Raw genomic sequence first — 15,781 nt, forward strand, 5'->3', positions numbered from 1 at the left:
ACCATACATTATCTAAGTGGGAAACATTGCAGAGATTAAAGGAAGGTTTTTAAAAAGCTTTTTGTGGCTACTTAGAAAAAAATATATTTGAACTTGGTCAAACATTTAACTTTGAGGGCTGCATTTCCAAAGAAAAAGATCAAAAGGTGACAATTTTGAAATATTGTATGTACAAAAAAAAAAGCAAAATCATATAATAATAACCTAAAATTTTAAAATACAAATATAAAATTCAAATGTTTCAAAAATTTATTTTTTAGATATAAAGAGTTTTTCTGTCACTTAAAACTTGGGAATGGGTGAGTGGAGTTTAATTCTGCTTTGGACAGTATTCCAGCTATATCATTTCATGTTTGAAACTTTAAGACACAGTACAAATGAAGACATTTAACTGTCACTCCTAAAATGATTATTTGAAAAAATAAATCTTAATTTTCTACAAGATACAGTACATGCCGTGAAATGATAGATCGCCTACCTACCCTTATTTTAGTATTTTGTTATAATTGTAACAATCACAGGTGCCTTAGTATGTACATAACAGGAACTTCATGGACTTTCAGTGTCAAAAAGTGTCAAACACATTAGCTCCTAATATGACGCAATACGTATGATACTATTGCAATACCTATACCTGTATCACAATATTTTGCAATACAATTATTTTGCCAATACACAGCCCCAGTAATCTACCAGTGAAAAAGGCTACGGACCTGTAAAATATAACCCTATCGGTCCACTGGACTGGGAGTAAATATGACATTATAATACTAACATAGAAATCTTAACCAAATCTCAATAACATTTGTGAAAAAATGCTGTCTTAGAACCGAACAATGTTTTCGTGTGTTTATTATTGCAAGAGGCAGGGAAATTGATAGTCTGATAAATTGATCATAATTGTTTAGCCGAGCTAAACCAATTGTTCATATGACAGCCTCATAGCCAAATGTGAACAGTGAAATAGGGCTTTGTCTTGACATGGGAGGAAAGCAGACAAATCTTTTAAAAAATTTTTTGGATAAAATTAGAATGGGGAAAACGAAAACGAGATTCAGAAGATGTTGTTGATTCTGATATGGTTATGAAATGCATGTTCTGGGGCAAGTGTACAATTCATATAGGACCAACTGGAGCACATTTATCAATCACTTAGATATTACTTACCTCTTTGATATTATATGGCAGTGTAATTCATTGTTTAACAATGATTGTAACTGTGTTGCATTGTATCTGTAGAGATTTGGTAGACGCTTATTGTATTGTGTTTGGACAGTGATTAGTTGTCAGCAATGCAGTACTATATAAGGTAAGCAGTTGTCAGGAAGTTACTTTATTTAGATGCTAGTGTGGTTCGTAAACTTCAGGAAACAGCAAGACTCGTCCAGCTTTGTTTAGAGCCTTACAGCATTGTCTTGAAAGTTCCAGAAACTTCCAGTGGCTGGGTAGGTTGTATATATAGTGGGACAAGGGTGGGTACAGGGATCTTTTACACATGACGACTCTCACACTTTTCATCGCTTTCGGAAATTAGTTTGATGTGAGGATCGCTCATCATCCCTGATTCCCTGCCTAGCCCATCTCGGAAGCCTGACCACCGTCGCCGCTGGGTGAATATACTACTATCACTGACATTTGCCATCACCACTGTATCTGTGTATTTGATACTGACTACTGCCATCATAGTGTGCACTGTCATTGTAATTGCTATGCAGTAATATGTATTGATTTGTAAATTTGTTGAATGGAAACCACTTGTTGGTTGTTTGTTGGTTTCACACTAAGTTCTTCTTTTACGTGCAGATTACTGAATTAACATACTGTGACAATTTTGGAATTGACACGTAACATGATAAAGACACAATTCAGGAATCATTGATGGACAAATAATTGTGTACCTAATAGCATGCAGGCCAAATACATAAACACATATTCTTAAGTCCACATACCTTTGATTGTCTCACAATAACGTCCTGAATAGTTCACTTTGCACTTTATGCAAGCTCCATTTTGTACGTTACAGACATTGTTGAGGCAGTTCTTGCTACACTTGTGATTACATTGGTCACCGTGCCAGCCTGTCTTGCATCCTTCCGAACACTTTCCAGTCAGTTTGTGACAGTGGACTGATTGTGCCCCAAATTTGGCACAGTTATGGTTGCAGTTCCTATCACAGTTTAAACCATATTTACCAGAGGGACATTCATCACCATTTCCATGGATTGCTGGAACAGAGAAATAATCAATGTTACTTACACTATTGGCACTTTCTTATCATTTATTGTGCTATTAAGGATTTTTACATTCAGCATGAGTCCACTGAGAACACTGAAAATAGCTGCAACCCAGAGTGTCACTGCACTGTAGCTCACCTAGATATGTAGTCAACAGTTTGAAATGTCAATATAGACAGTGATAATAAATAATTAGGCAATCCACAAGGCTATCGAGAAAATATCTCTTAAAATTAAGAGAAAAGTTATGAGTGGCTAGTACCTATCGTAAATCAAACATTTCTGTCGTAACTTTAGAATCAGTTGCCTTCATATTTGTTGCTTGGCTTATATGAAGAAAAATCAAAACGGTCACAACCAAGAGACCGAACTAGGGTACCTGACAACACTGGACGAAGACAGCATTATCCAGCCCTACCGGTTACCACATCATGCAATATTTGCTTACAAACACTAAAACCATATCTTGCTTCCCAAACAGAGCTTTCCCATGCATTGTCCCCGGAAACACAGGTTTTGCTTGCCCTCAGATTTTATGGTCAGGGGTCGTTCTTCACTGAACTAGCAGACTTGCATGGGGTATCCCAGTCCACTGTGTCACGGGTGTTTACCCGTACAAATGAAGCCATTGTCAAACAACTAAAACTGATTTTGTTCCCAAAGACAACATCCGACTAACGAGTTACAGAGGAAGCATTTTATAACATTAGTAGATTTCCAATAGCGCTTGGTTGTATAGATGGCACCTCATACCTAGTGTGTGACCCCCCGAAGATGAAGACGTTTGCAGGAAGGGCTTCTGTGCCATAAATGTTCAAGCTATCTGTGACTCAGAACTAAAGTACATCACACTGCACAGACTTTAACAACTCCCAGCAACATCCTTATTTAACAGTAAAATAAATTAGTTGTTCACATGTAATAACAAAATTAGTAAGTGAAACATCGAAGGATAGACACCTTGATTACGCCATTAATGACCTTGAGAATGACTAGTACTGTCACCTGTTAAGAGCTTGATGTTACCAGACGTCACTACTATCAAGTCATAACAGATAGAAGTGGTTGGTCAATGGATTTACTTCTTAGTTTCAAGAACACCATCAGACAACAACAGTGACGTAATACACAAGTGCGTACAGTAAGGGAGGTAACTCTCAAGTCATCAATATGTAATACCACCTACTCATTGATATTAAACAAAATCATTACCTGAGGCACGATATTGGTTTTGTCATGAGGTCCAAAACAGGTTTCTATTACCGAAAGAATTTCCATTGTGATAAAGGACGATTGTTTTACAGCAATGCTCACTACTGAATACAGAATGAAAAAAGGAAACTGTAAACAACCAGTTGGATGATCACACACAGACATAGATTAAATAACTTTAACATTCATTAATGAATGCATGGCTGATATAACACAAGAGTGCGTATTATACCCGAATAAATAAGTCTTTTGTACATTGATCAATCGGAAGGGTTGCTAATTGGGATTTTTCACTAGCCAATATCTTAGCAAATGTCGCCGTGGGCACTTATTAGAGCGGAGCGCTTATAGCGTCGTATACGGAAATACAAAATTTCACAATGTAAGCTGACACCATTAAAATTGTCACAAAATGGAATAACCTTTGAAATTGGGACATTTTAAGTTGTTTTTCAATTTTTAGTGGCATGGTCAGTATGTTTAACGCATTGACACTTTTTCAATCAGATAATCATGTCGCCCATTGCTGCTATGTAAGAGTCAATCCTATCCGCCCCTATTTTTTCTGCCGGGGATGAAATTCTCTTGCGTCAGGATAATTCTCCCTAGTGAATTTGAACCTATACCAGTGTGGCACTAAGGTAGGATACTATACTCTAGAGTAAAACTTCCCCCAGGATAATATTTAGGTAGGATATAATCCTTGCCTACACTTACACCAATAGTGAACCCTACAACACCGTCTGAGGAACACTACAACACTGCACACTGTAGAACACATCATACCGTGGAGAGGGTTTTGGACTCCTTAAGTCCAGGTCACGGCATGTACATCACTTATTTTACTCACTGACATACAACATTTATCAATATTTGAGACATTAGTAAGGTGCTGATGACATTAAGATATGATACTTTAAGATAATACTACTACTGTTTCTCTTAATGATTGTGTGATAAAGATTATTATGTCTTTTAGTAACCGATCATCAATGAAAGCAGAAGCTACATTTACTGTCTGAATTGTTTTATTTTTGAAAATGACACAAAGTTTATATGAACTGAATAATTGGTGACACATTGAGTCAGCCAGAGCGGCCAGCTTCCAGTGAAATGATGTTGGCCCGTTTCTGTTCTTCCAAGTGGAGTCTGTTTTTTTGGACCTCAAGAAGATCCTTTAGGACTTTCAGTGTCTCCCTCTCTATGTCAACAATGGTATCCTTGTCTGAAAGAAAGTTTCATGACATGACACAAGTCTCACAGCAACAGTTATATCATCCATCTGTATACAAACTTTATCAAAACAAAAATCAGGGTTTCTTCAGTAAATTACACTTTTTTACAACTTTCCAATGTGATGTATTGCTGTATACACCACTGAGAGTGTTTGTGGCCTTCAAGTGTGAAACTGCATCAACTGTATTAAAGAAACAAATCATTTAACTGAGACTTATGAATGTTGTCTTTAAAACATAACCACATGAATACGAAATTCTGAGTTAAATAAAGAAGTTATGAACTATATTTCTAAGTCCTGTGATATTGTATACATGATTTCGTGTTATGTTGTGGAAGGTATACTTACAATAAACTATCAGTTGTAAATCTCTCCACACCCAGAATCCTTTAAACATAACGTATTGTGCAGTACCGGTATTTCCATTATGTATATGGTAATGACCTTGAGGAATATTATCTGCTGACATCACACTGTCAGAGATATAGTCATTAACATAAACTATGAGACCTGTTTAGTAAACAACTGCACATACAACCATTCACACTACCTATCACACAACTTACAATCCCATTCTTCGCTTTCAAAGCCACACTCACAACCTTGAATTAAGCAGGAAGGTGTGAAATCAATATTCCTATTATTGCAAAATTCCTAAGAAGCAATAAGTTCTTTACCTAAATACTTATTGGTCCAATGAAGACTTGTTATAATCACAATCTAACTGCTCTATTAAGACTTTTTCATATAAACTGTTAAGTAACAATTCAATATCAATTACAATCACTTGTACAAAAAAAACGAGGAAGCTGGTCGTTAAACAATCATAGAACATTCATGAAATGCATGATTGAATAAATACAATGAAGGCTCACCTGCTGTTCCATTTCAGGAAGGCTGGATGGTGGAGCCCCCCCCCCCTACACCAGTGTTTGTTGCCTCTCTCCCTCCACCTTTCTGCTTCTTCTTACCATGTCTGACTCCCGATGGAATACAATGTGGAAATAAGCAAACATACCTTGACTGATCTCCAAAAATGTTTTGTACCATTATAAATAACTTCTCTCTATATATTAACAGTCTAATATGAGGGTTTCCCTCAACATATATAGTGCCAGGACATGTTATTTTACATGCAATAAGTATTTGTTTACATAAATAATATCATGTTCACAATATTTCTGTGTGTATACACATACTTGTAGTCCATCCACTTCTTCTCAACATCTTTGGTCAGTCTCTTGACACCACTGTTTGCAATAATGCTGAAACAATATCAGTGAACTTTTATAAATGCCCAATGAAGCGAGTCGATTTTGGTTCTTTCATATAAGTTATTACTTCGGAAAAAGTAACCGAACTCCAAATCCCAGCAACATATCTAGAGAATGTCTCGTCTAAAATACGGATAGAAAAAAATGGCTGCCCTTATAACTGCAGCGCTAGTTGCAGGTTATATAGATATATACCCTTCACATCAAGTTATTACAAAAAACAGGCTGCTGAAATAACACTGTGTTGACAGGTTGGTGAGATAAGCTACAGATACAACAGTCACTGTCATAATGTGTTACTCTTCCTTCAATATTAAACACAAAACATCAATGTATTATGTGATCATTATTTACATATTTCTTCACACACACACACACACACACACACACACACACACACACACACACACACACACACACACACACACACACACACACACACACACACACACACACACACACACACACACAAAATTCCATTGATTCACTCACCTCTGGGAAATGTCCTCCCATGCTTTCTTCTCCATGCTGTTCGACAAATTGTTGGAAAACAACGATAACAATGTTTTCTTTTAGTGAACAACCCTTATTAGAAGGGCTAACTCACTGTCCAGTTTTTACTCCTTTGGCGTTAAAAATTATGGTAGATGACTGACTCGAATCACAGGACCATGCAACTGACAATAATAACAGAAAAAAAAATTGGAAAAAAAATCGTACACGAAGCCGAAGGCTTTTGGCCTCATCTGTGAGTTTTTTGGTTGTCATTATTAGTTACATGGTCCTGTGCTCGAATCCATTGATACCAACAATGGAACATGTTGATTCTCACAATCACTGTTTGATACCAATGAAAGTAATTTCAACACACTGGATCATGAAATAATCACCTTATTTTTTCGCAGGAAATTTGTACATTATGCACTCAATTTAATGTAATTAAATATAAAATGACAATATAGTTCAAAATGATATTTGAGAACGTATTTGCCAAGACTCTTCAAAATATATCAGATTTATGCAGCTGTCAGAATGCAGAGAAATGACAAATTGTGAGGGGGGAGCCATTTTTAATGGAAAAAACATCGAAGACCTAGTGTGGACTCAAGACTTTGTTGATTTTGGTAGCAGGGATCATCCTGGAATTTTTTGCCTATGAGAGAAAAAATCTCCCCTGGTCCAAAAGTTACAAGCTTGTTTGGAATGTGATGAAATTTTGATAATTATCAGAGTGAGTGAGTGAGTATGGTTTTACGCCGCTTTTAGCAATATTCCAGCAATATCACTGCGGGGGACACCAGAAATGGGCTTCACACATTGTACCCATGTCGGGAATCGAACCCGGGTCTTCGGCGTGACGAGCGAACGCTTTAACCACTAGGCTACCCGACCGCCCCGATAATTATCAGAGATACTTTGTATTCAGTGGAAACTATATTTGATTTTCGATATTTGTGACTCAAATTATGTTGCAATTAATGTTTCTAGATGATATAGATATATCCTTGCATACAAACACTTAATTATTCCACTGCAAGTTTTAAAAGAAGTGTATATTATTGGATAATGAGCACTGACAACTGAAATATTAGACTAATTAAATTATTATTTAATTATTTCTGTTCATTGTCAACTTTAGAAGGAATTATTCACGAGTACAAATATAATTAACAGTTTAACAGATATTTGTATACTACGATCAGGTGTTCATTATATTAGCAGGCGGGAGACAACAATCTGCCATTATGAAATTTCTCGGTCTTCGATAATATGTGTTTAAATCCTATATATATTCAAAGTGATAAGATATTCCGAATAGTGCATTATGTAAATGGTGTTACAGTTTGCTGGCAAAAATATATTATTTACAATCTAGAATGATATTTTATGATACACAGGGATTTCGTCAGTTTTGCTGTCTATTTCTGTTTGAAGTGCGTACAGTACAATATCGAAGGAAATATTGTTGAATTTTCAATAGATTAGTAGTGACAATTCATCATATGTTCAGTGAAAAATGACTATTGTTCCAGGTTCACACTTTTGTTCAATTAGTAACAGTAATTCATTTCCCGCCGAAGGCAGTGTGTTTGCCATGTGCAGCAGCCAGAAAATGTTGACGAGTAACCAGAAGTTGAAAAGACTGTTGCCATTCACAATGTTTATGAGTTACTTTTGAATGATTAAGTCACATTTCCAATTTTGAGACAATTCATGGCATGGTATAAACTCTAAATTAAACTTGCGGTTTGGCCACTAGAAATAGATAAATATTTGTAATTCTCGCACGGTGACCATTCTTGCTGGAGGGTACGTTCATGAAAACGCTTCCACAGTTGCTTCCAGCTAGGATAATATCATCTAAAATTTGATTGTTAGTGAATTGAAATTTGTATATTATTATGGAGAAAGAGATGTAGGTACCGTATTCGACGTAATAAGCGCCCTGCTCTGGTAAGCGCCCACGGCGATATAAATATGCTGATATATTGGCTAGTGAACAATCCCAATTAGCAATCCTTCCGATAGATCAATGTACACAAGACTTATTTATCAATGTACACAAGACTTATTTATTAGCGTATAATACACACTCGTGTATTATGTGCACCCTTAATTATGAACAATTAAATTCTGGAAAAATGTATCTGTCGTACATAAACATTTCAGGCTGTCACTATAAACCACAAAATTTATCTTTCAACTCTGTTTTTTTTCCACCAACATAATGTTCTAATAAGAGCCTCCTACTACTAATTTTGAGAGCGCCCTGGGCGCTTATTACGTCGAATACGGTATATCCATTCAATATTTGTTTTGTTTTGTTTACCCGAGATTGTTTTTTTTCTTTTGATTTCTGGTAGGATTTAAGTAACTAAAAAATATGTTTTAATAACTAAAGATTAGTGTTTCAAACAGAATACTGATGGACAACATGAAACTCACCAAGGATTATAACAAGCAGACTGTACTTCAGCATCTCAAAATCCTTGGCAGACTATCTAAAACAAAAAAGAACTTTATATCTTTTATTTGTTAATATATAGTTTGTTATTGTACCTATTCCTGTTGTGATGGGGTGGGGAGCTGGATAAGGGGTGGGGTGGGGGGAGGAGGGGGTGGGGGGGGAGGAGGGGGTGGGGGCATGGGGGCATGGGTTGCCCAGTCATCTAAGGCGCCGCGATTCGCTGTGCAGAGTTGCGTCCCTTGGGCACGCCAGATACCTATGATTGTGGGTTCGAATCCCGGTTCGAATCCCGGTTCGCCCCGATTATGTTTCTAGGTTTGTCAGCACCATGCCCGAGCTCGTGGGTTTCACCGAAGTGGTAAACGTCTAAGACCTGCATCACTTCGGGCTTTCCTCCCACATTAAGCTGACACGCCGTGATATGACTGTAATACTGTCAAAAGCGCCGTTAAACCAAACTCACAAAACAATGACTCACTAAAAGGACATATGATTGCATTAACAGAAGTATTGTATGGTAGAAAGTAAATATACTATGCACAAGAAGTAGGGGATATTTTGTTTTGAGGTGAAACTACAGGAAAATACACCAATGTCTGGCAGTAGCGAGAATATTTCCGATGAAATCAAGCTCCTAAACACAACACTGGGACAGTCATGAAGCACTAACCTCGGACAACATGCAAGGGGTGGTATAGTCACTCAGACTTGGTTGTGAGGTTCAAAGACACTTGATTAAACACATTTCATTGAGGAAGCAACATCACTGATCATGCGACGTGCTGAACGTTTACGTGCCATAGGCATGTTGCAGGTGGCACACGTCAGAATATTGTTGCCCAAACGCTGCATGTGCCTCAGTCTGTCATCAGCAGACTGTGGGCCCATACCAACAAGTCATAAGAAAGATGACATATCATCCCTGCCAGCTGTCTGTAAAGTAACCACAAGTAAATGTGCAACTCTGTATGTAATGAGTCAAGAGTTGAATGTTCTTGAAGAAGCATACATTGTTTACCCACACAAGATCCACCATGGTCGCATCCATATGAAATGGAAAGTAAAACAAGTGTGTTTCTGTGGTTTTTTTTATGCAAACAAATGACAAATTACAAGAAACAATAATAAACAAGTCATCTTGTCAAGGAAGTCATCTATATCCCCCACCCATTTTAACACCTTATGGTCCCAAACCAGGTAACTGACCCAACATTTCTCTTAGCCCATGTCAAAATAGTTGCAATGGAAATTCTAAAATAAACATTTCTAAAACACCTTAATTGATATCAAATGGCACCAGTTATGGAACCTAAGTCCAACTTGTTGCCATGGAAACGTAAAAAATAAAAATTTCTAAAATTCCTAAACGAAACGAACCCCATCCTCAATGGAGTCTATGTCCAACTTCTTTCCATAAAAATTTAAAAAATAGCATGTGACTGATAGATTTGCCAAGTTTTGATCAAATACAGTTCATGGTTTTCGAGTTCTGCCCTGGAAAAGGAAATGATTATGGACAGACAGACGGACAGACGGACGGACAGACTGGCTGATCACTATATCCCCCTGCATTATATGCCGGGGGGATAACAAACACATAAGCGTGCCTCGAAGAATTTTTGCATGTCTGACAGAAGTGGTTTTACCCGATAGTAGTGACGTTAGCTGCAAAATGCAAATTTGAATTTCGAATTAACGACCTAGTGCGACACCATCTCATCCCAACAACCATTGAAGTGAGTGAGTGAGTATGGTTTTATGCCACATTTAGCAATATTCCAACAATATCACAGCAGGGGACACCAAAAATTGGCTTACACATTGTACCAATGTCAGGAATCAAACCTGGGTCTCCGGCGTGATGAGTGAACGCTTTAACCACTAGGCTACCCAACTGCCCCCAAACAACCATAAGAACCCATTGGATCTGACCGCCTACTCCGCAGCTCCCTAAGATCGGAAAGGTAACCTCCCAATTGTCAAACCTCCCATTTGTCAGACAGCTTATACCAGGATTAGTCAAGGTTGGTTAGTCAAGCAATACCCAGTAGTTACCTGTTTACCTTTCAACAGACCAGAAAACACACATTTTTAGGAATTTACAGACTACATGTGAGGCTTATTATGCACTTTTAATCATCACATCATACCAGAAAACACACATTTTGAAGTATTCACCAGAAATCACAGTTTTAAAATTATTTACAGGATATATTTATTCAACTTTAACTTATTTCACTATTAGCACTTATAAAAGTTTGTTTACATTCATGAATCTGTAGCAGGGCGTGGAGTCATCCCACAGATGACATCCTTACCTTGTCAGCTTGCTGACGGGGTTAACCTCTTTGGTCATGTGGACAAGGCGTCCGACCTGTGATCAGAAGGTCCGTGGTTCGAATCCCATCACGGGACTCGGAAATTTTATGGCTGTTACATTGGCGCCCCACGTTGGGCGCCATTTTGTAGCCGGGCGTGGTGTAATGTGTCCAGCCACTGGGCTGCTAGTCAAAACATGAGGCAGTTCTTGAAGATGATGATGATATTTATTCTGGTGTAGTAGATGGTGGGAGGGAAGCTGTAAACAAGAGTCCTCCCTCCATAAAGAGTTCATGCAGAATTGTTAGAATTTAATTTAAGCCAAAAGGAAACAGATTAATTTATAAGGATATGTTGGGTAGCACATGGTTGAAGCACATGGTTGAAGACCATGTGCTCAATTAATGTAACACAAAATGTGTGAGCTGGCAAATATTTAGATATGACAAATTAAATAATAATGCAATTAAATATATTTTACTTTAATGAAAAGCTGTGATACCCTTTCTATGAATATATTTGTTTCCAAAGCAGGATGGAAAGAGATAAGAATATTGAAATGTTTCTCACCTGTAAACAAGAGTCCTCCCTCCATAAAGAGTTCATGCAGAATGCATGAGGAGGGCAGGTGAGAAAGGAAGTTAAAGAAGTGGACCAAAGGGCCAATCAAAAGAAAGGTAGCATCTGACAGGTATTAAAGGAAGTCAAGATGCTTCAGTCACATAAAGTGGTGGACATATCTAAAAACAGATAGGGGGAAGTCCAGGTGAAGCTGGAGAAATTACAGAGGCTGCAGAAGGGTATCAGGTTGGTGTTAGTTGGCTGACATTCAACTGCAGACAAGGACAACATATAATGAACATATAATGAACACAGAATGAAGTGATGGTGATAATAGATGAACATGTATATATATGTATAGAATGAATCTAAGGGGGTTATAAGTGGGTGGTACTTATGTGGCTATAACTCATTCAGAGTTAGCACCACCACCCGGCTACAAATCTATAAAGGCGGCGTTTGTTTGGGATGTTATAAAAATTTGCTGTGAGTTTAGCATTGAGTATGAATTGTATTATTGTGTTGTAGACTGTAGTGGGATTGTTGGGGCTGAAAGGTAGAGACATATAGTGAGAGGGGATAGAGTGATAAGGTTGGGAGTGAAGGGTGCTGTAGAAAGCATGATTTAGATCGTCAGGTAAGATCTCTGAAGAGAATGTAATTTAGTATTGTGTTACCACTAATGATACTAAAAATTAATTTATCAGAGGTTCGAATGGTTAAAGTTGTGGCATTTATTTATATGTTTAGTAAATAGTGTTTTGTTCCAGTTGGAGTTAGAATTTTGAATCAGGGTTTTAAAATTTTGAATTTTGATGTTGTGTTTGCTTTTAGATTTTATTGCGGTCTTGGATGTATTAAAGTTAAGTTTAGGTGATGGGTTGCTATGTCTGCTTTGTCATTCCCACTCATTGTTTTGTGAGCTGATTTAAGTTATGAAATTGGGTGAATGATGTTTTTTATTAAATCAGGTCAAGTTTTTTAATATTTGTTTAGAAATTGTTTTAATTGGGCCAATTTCTGAAATAATAAGAAAATTGGATTGATTTAGATTTTTGATTTGATGTAGAGCTGCTGAGATGGCAAGTATAACAATCGATCTTAGGCAACTACAATCAACTTTACAATCACCATACAATTGTCCTATTCCACTTGCACAAACCGATCTTAGCCTGATTGTAAGGTGACTTGGATTTAAGATCGCGATCTCAGCTGAGATCCATGTTAGATGTTGGTCAAATGTAACTTTTTTTGCTTCTTTTTGGAAAGTAATTTCTTCATTAGTGTAGTTTTGGTGTATAATTTGTCTAAATGGTTTTTTAAGCGTATGCCAATTATATTTTTAGTTTTGATTTGGCATCCCCACTTGTCAGACGATTTTGTAATGCTATTTAAGTCACATTGTACCTGTGTTATTGAGCTGGAGGAGGTCCAGAGGGAAATGTCATCTGTAGTTTCTGCTGATGATATATTATTTTGAATGGAATTTGGAAATATGTCATAGATCATGAAATTAAACAAAGTCGGTGACAGGATGCTGCCTTTTGGGGTGCCATTTTGTAATGGTTGTGTATCTGATAATGTGTCATATGATTTTACTGTTATGTTTCTGTCAGTTAGAAAAGAGTGAATGAAATTTAGGATCTGCCCATTAATGGCTTTATTTTCTAGTTTTTTTATAAGGCCCTTGTGCCAAACCATGTTTAAAGCTTTTAAAAAATCTATGAAAATGGCCAAAGTGTATTGTTTTTGTGCTTATGCTTTTCTAATGTCTTGTTCCAAATGTAAAATATGGTCTAAAGTTTGGAGTGAAGCTACTCTGGTCAGGGTTTATTAGATATGTTTGTGAAATGTCTGCTATTAATTATAGATTCCATGATTTTGCAGATGTGAGAAGTGGGAGAAATGGGGTGGTATGAGTGGGGCTCATTTTGGAGTTTCCCCAGTGTCAGGATTGGTACTACTTTGGCATGTTTCCATGCTGTAGGTGTGGTGCCTGCAGTCCATATTTGGTTGTAGAGTTGTAGAAGTAGTTCTTGTATTTTAATTTGAAGTGCCGGGTTCTTAGTTGGGCAGGGTCTATCTTTCGGGATATATATACATGTATATAATTTGATTGGTTTGATTGGTTTGTATGGGGTGGGTTTGTGGGGTGAATGTCAGCTGTGGTAGGGGTGGAGGAGATGGATTGTAGAGTCAAGTGTTTGGTCTGTAAGTGGATTGAATTCATCTTCTGAGCTAATATTCTATATTTGGATGGTTGCGAGGTTTGGTAGGTCTGATTGTTTAGTGTTTCTGTTAGTTTAAGTATGTATTGTTGTTTAATTGGGCATGTGTTTTGATTTGTTGTGTGTCCTTCAGAGTGGCAATTTATACAAAGGCGGCCCATTTGCATCCTTGTATTTTATGGTTTTCATAGCCATATTTGGGGCACAGTGGGATATTTTTACATTGTGAGGAGGCATGTTTGAAAGAGTTGCAGTGTTGGCCTTGAATGGGATTTTACCTGAAGGGATGAATTTTATAATATAGGCCACCCAAGGTACTGTGTATGGGTAGTGTTGTGTATTTGAATGTTATGAAGACTGTTTGTGAGATTGGTTGCTTCTTGTTTATTGCTTTGTAGGCTGTAGTGAAGTATTGAGCTGTACTGTGGAGATCGGGGGAGCTTTAATGGTTGTTGATGGACGAGGAGTTGACATGATGATGAGATAAGTGAGTGAGACTCTCACAGGTGGAAATGATATGAGATACATCGGAAGACCATCAAGAGAGAAATGACAAAAAGGGAACCGAATGATACCTTACTGGCTTAGACTTCATGGAATATAGTACGGTACGAATAGTACATGTGAGATTATACTCAGGTTATGGAGAAGTTTAATCTAATTTAATGTGTTCTTTTTCTAAATAACATTGTATTTAATGAAAAATGCAAAACAAACTCAACAGTTAAAAGTTTTTTATTAATCTCTCAATAGTTTCCTATATTCTTTATCATTGAAGAAACTACTCGAATCTACTGTATCGAATAATGTGTTCGAGCAGCTCAGTAATAAGTAGGTAAGATCAGGCAGACACCGGTCACACTTGACTGGTCTGTTGCATGAATGGGTCGTCGGACATTTGGGAGTGAATCATCGAAAGGGGGTGGTGGATACACAGGGGCCTGTAACGCAAGGAATAGCAGCTACAAGATACATGGTCACACCCAGTGACAGTATACTATATAAAAGGAAAGGGATGCAACCAGGCCAACTCACTAAGTTTGTTCAAGGACGAATCCATAGTAAATACCCCTTTGAAACTATACTATCATTTCAAGCCAATACATTTAGCTACACATTGAGGCATAGATGAAGCAAAGACGTAGCTACATATTTATATACGTCTTTGGATGAAGAAAATCGAAGCAGTGCTAGTGTCCAGAAGCTTAAAATATCGTGATTTTTCTATTCCGAGTCAATCAAACGAACTTAGTAAGTTGGCCTCGTTACACCCTTTTCCTTTTTATTTAGTATACTGACACTTGGTGTGAGCAGCATATATCTTGTGCATTTGAGCGTGAGCCACGGTGAGGGTATAGCGAGACAGCGGTAGCGGGGAAATTGAGCTGTTGGCAGATTCTGAAGCTGCGCCCGGTAAACTGCATTGTTGACGTAAATTTAGTACTCACCGTAGTCTTCTTACCAGGGCGTTGTCTTAGAGAGACTGTATGCGGCCATACGTTTTCAGATTGACATTTTAAAACACTGCGTCAACAACCGTTTTGACAACATTCCACCTGTCCTCCGATCCAAACACCTGTCCATACCTTCCACACCCAATGTGACCCATCTACAACTATTGAGTTGCAATCGCAATATAGTTTCCTGTCTAACTACGATACTCGGTAGTTAAATGATAGAATTGGTGCATACTTACAGCGCGAACTGCAAACACGTCCTCTTCCTGGTCGGTATAAAGATCTACTTTC

General features: G+C 37.5%; 1 long non-coding RNA gene across 1 annotated transcript; it reads right to left on the reverse strand.

The window, feature by feature from the left end:
* Positions 1-2,426: 2,426 nt before the first annotated feature.
* LOC125377428 lies at positions 2,427-15,781 on the reverse strand. The gene is made up of 4 exons (XR_007219585.1): positions 15,730-15,781; positions 8,904-8,959; positions 5,883-5,948; positions 2,427-4,671 (listed from the first exon to the last, which is right to left on the reverse strand). It is a non-coding gene; the product is annotated as an uncharacterized LOC125377428 (long non-coding RNA).

The sequence above is a fragment of the Haliotis rufescens genome, unplaced genomic scaffold, assembly GCF_023055435.1.
Source record: "Haliotis rufescens isolate VD_foot unplaced genomic scaffold, xgHalRufe1.0.p SCAF_9, whole genome shotgun sequence".
Taxonomy (NCBI): domain Eukaryota; kingdom Metazoa; phylum Mollusca; class Gastropoda; order Lepetellida; family Haliotidae; genus Haliotis; species Haliotis rufescens.